This window comes from Scomber scombrus, chromosome 13 (genome assembly GCF_963691925.1).
Source record: "Scomber scombrus chromosome 13, fScoSco1.1, whole genome shotgun sequence".
Classification (NCBI taxonomy): Eukaryota; Metazoa; Chordata; class Actinopteri; order Scombriformes; family Scombridae; genus Scomber; species Scomber scombrus.
This window is the reverse complement of record NC_084982.1, coordinates 5817378-5821529: the sequence shown is the minus strand read 5'-3', so window position 1 is coordinate 5821529 and position 4152 is coordinate 5817378.

Genomic DNA, 4152 nt, shown 5'->3' with positions numbered 1-4152 from the left:
ACAGTAACACACACACACCAAGAAAAAACCTCCTAAATGACCTTCTAGAATATAACAATAAGTACTAGATTTATGAACAGCAACAAGGGTAGGTAGGGTAACTTTATTGATCCCCCTAAAACAGGGGTGTCAAACTCACTTCAAGGGCCACATACAGCCCAATTTGATCTCATGTGGGCCAGACCAGTAAAAAGATGGAAGGAAGAAAGGGAGGAAGGAAGGATGGAGGGAAGGAAACAAGGAAGGAAAGAAGGAAGGATGGAAAGAAGGGAATTGTGATAGGAAGGAAAAAAGGAGGGAAGGAAAGATGAAAGGAAGAAAGGGAGGAAGGACTGATGGAAGGAAATAAGGAGGGGAGGAAAGATGAAAGGATGAAAGGGAGGAAGGAAGGAAGGAAGGAAAACGGATTAAGAAGGAAGGAAAGAACGAAGGGAAATGGGAAAGGAAGAGAGGAAAGGAAGGAAGGAAGGACAGAGGGAAGGAAACAATAAGGAAGGAAGTAAGAAAGGGAGGAAGGAAGGACAGATGACAGGAGGGTAGGAAGGAAAAGAAGACAGGAAAGACAGTGGGCCGGATTAGACCCCTTGTCGGGCCGTTTCTGGCCCATGGGCCTAATGTTTGACATCCCTGCCCAGAGGGAAATTCAAAATTGACACAACAGTATTCTTTAAAAGTGATAAAAAAATATAATACATAATATAAAATCTAATCAATTACTATATACAATAAAAAAAAAACAATCTCCAAATACTATATACAATAAAGAAATAATATACATTACATTAGTGGGAGTGGGACATTGGTACCAGTCTCTTTATTATTACACACATTCAGCACTATGTAATATATGCCACAATACTGTACATTGATTGTATTCCATCCTTATAATCTCTTAAGGGAAGACTGGTTTAGAGTGTCAGAGTGTGTTTTGTACCGCACATTTAAATATAGATGCATTGTTTTCTGCCCACTAAATGCTCTCAGAGATCACGTCGGTGCTTTGGGAAGAAAATATAATATGAAGCTGGAGGATCTGTTATTGAAAATCGCTCCAGGCCAAATAGTGAAGTGTTTGTTGAAATGTGATCCTGAGGGGCCAGAAGCTTTAATAAAAATAGATCTGGACATGTAACTGTTTAGATTAAGGATGATTTTAAAGCTGCATTGCTTGCACTTTCACGCACAGGACTCAAATTGGAACATAATGACAGTCTGTGAACTTTTTTAATGCAGTATCTTGACAAAAATCAGACCATCCTAATCTTCTGTTAATATACATTCTAGAGTCAATAGTAATATGTCCTTCATAGATAAAGTTCATTTTCAGTTTTCACCAAAACTTGAAATTACATGAAAAGAGAAGAATTTAATTTAAAAAAGAGCAAAACAGCAGGGCTCTCTTCTCTTCTTCTTGTTTCCAGCTCAGTCAAACGCTACAAACAAAGCTTCTGATTATGCTGCAAATGACTTAAAAAATAAATGTGAATCTGTTGAATGTTTGTTCTGCATTAAAAAAAATCTATTTCCATTTCTTTTTTAAGCAATCAAAATCCCTGGATTGCTTTTTGATGAAAAAAAAAGCATATTCATGAGAAACTGTCATTTTCTCAAGCAGACAATAGCAGAGGCAGGTGTACGCAGCTGCTAGAATCATTCGGGGCCATGTGGCTCCTATCCAGTATTGTAATATATTGCAAGCATACTCTGCTCGCCCACTGGGTGACCCTGTCAAACACAGAGAAATATACTCTTTGTCATACTTGGGCTCCCACCATTTCACGTTTACAGAGAGGGAATGGAAAGACCTTGGCTGAAAATCACAAAGCTGAAAAAGTCGGATCTGTAGATTGTGCATGTCCGTGTGCGACTGGATGAGTGTGTGTGTGGCGTTAACATTGTAGGGATGGGATAAAAAAGAAAAAAAAAACATATGAATTAGGGCCTGTATTCACAAGGTTCACCAGCTCTTCTTATTGAAGAGTCTCCTCTTAGAACTTAAAGCTGCTGAAAGGCAATTTCACTGTAGAATGGAGAAAACTGCTAAGCTAAGCGTTTTGCTCACATTGATTGGTTGACAGGGGAAATAAAATGTTCATCAGTGTAGATTACATCAGTGGGAGTTAAAAAATATTTAGGTAGCTAGCTAGAGCGATAGATATCGAGAGATTTACTTGGTCTGATTGCTTTTACTTCCAATGGAGTGATTGCTTGACCACCAAATCCATCACCTTCTAAAATCTCCTCCAGAATCAGTATCTTTAAAAAACTCATTATCAATGCATTTTTTAAATAAACATGACTACATTTGACTTGATATTAGAGCTGAAATGTGTGGATTATCTCACACTAAGGGGTCTTACTTTTAAGACTGATGTGGATTATTTTTCATAGTGTCTCCAACTAGAAGCTATACTCAGCTTTAGAATGTTTTGTGAACACAGCCCCCCAGCTGTTTTTAAGGAGTCCTTAATAACCTCGCTTAGAAGATTAAATACAGCCTGGTTATGATTTGATATATTTTCTCTGTAGTTTAGTCAGAGATTTTACGTTCACAAAGAAGAAGGTGGCTGCATTTAGTTTCTCTGATGAGTTTGGCCCTGTGTGATTGTTGATCACTGATGCAATGCTTCGAGCTCTTTCAGATCAGATAGAATTGTATATCAATATTTATTGATGTTAGTAACAGAAAAAGCGGTGGCGGTTTGACTGCATCGATATGAACCATTTCATTAACTGTACTCCCACATGAAGATACTTGAGGAGATAGGACAGTATCCTCTGATGTTGGAATGTGGTGGAGTAAAGACAGCAGGAAAATTATTGAAACTATCTTCGCTGAATCTTCTTGAACCTAGAAAACATGAAACTAACCGGGAAGAATAAATAAAATGAAATATCGCACATAACCACAGTCAGTGTTGGGGAGTAACTAGTTACATGTAAAGGTGTTATGTAATTTACACAAATTACATCTGAAGTCAGACCTTTAAGATTTAGCTAAGAAGGGTTTTTTTCCCTAATTTTTTAAATATGCAACATGTTACTGAATACATTTATTGATGTTTTTAATTCTTTGAAATCAATATTTTTTATATTTTGTGAGTAAATCATGACGTGGGCTTATTTGGAGCACACATAACCCTAACCCTAACCCTAACCCTAACCCAAAATCTACATGAACTAATGAATACATTTTCTAATGAGAGATAAATGTTGCTTTATAAGAAATGATCTCTCTTATAAATCATGTCAGTATCCATGAAAAACACCTGAACTTAGATTTAGGTGCTTAATGGGCACACTTACCCTAACAGCTGAAAACATGATTAGAAAATCAAATTGAATAGGTTACATTACTTTAATTAAGTCATTGAAATAGTTACATTACTTATTACATTGTAAATAGGGCAACTACTAATCTGTAACCTATTACATATCCAAAGTAACCTTCCCAGCCCTGACCACAGCTATAAACCCACAGTGAAAAATATCCTATCTAAACCATTGGATTTATTCTGGCCTTCTTTGAGGAGAGGTTATTGATCAAGTCATCAAAGTCCAACAAGTTCACATTCAGTGACTATGAGTGCATGTTCAGACATTTCTGTATCAAATACAGCGTTATAATTGGGTTGAGTTTCATCAGCAAGACTTATGTCCAGATCAGAAGCACAGGAAAGTTAGTTATTTGCTCTTTCAACTACATTACTGTCCAGTTCGGTCTCTATAATGAAAAAACCCTTAAACATACCACAGAGGTGCTTATATGCATGGCCAAGACAGCTGAATAATCATACAGTATCCATATTAAATGTTTCAAGTTGGAATTCAATTCTCCCATCAAACGAAGCTTGATTTTCATCTTTCATTCTTCTTGCATGCACTTTCCGGTACACTGAAGATTGTGATTGTACAATCTAAGAGTCTTACCTCATCACCTGGAGTAGTCTTCATACTCCTTCTGATCTCTGGAGTGGTTCTTTTCTAGACGCTGACATCTGTCTTTTGTGCACAGAATCAGTGTTATTCAGTGTTACTCTAAAGAAGGACATGCAGAGGTTTTAATCTGACTTGACGCTGTATAATATTTGAATGTCAACTGCTGATCTGCTATTCAAAGAAATGATTGACGCACATAAAAGCAGTAACTGT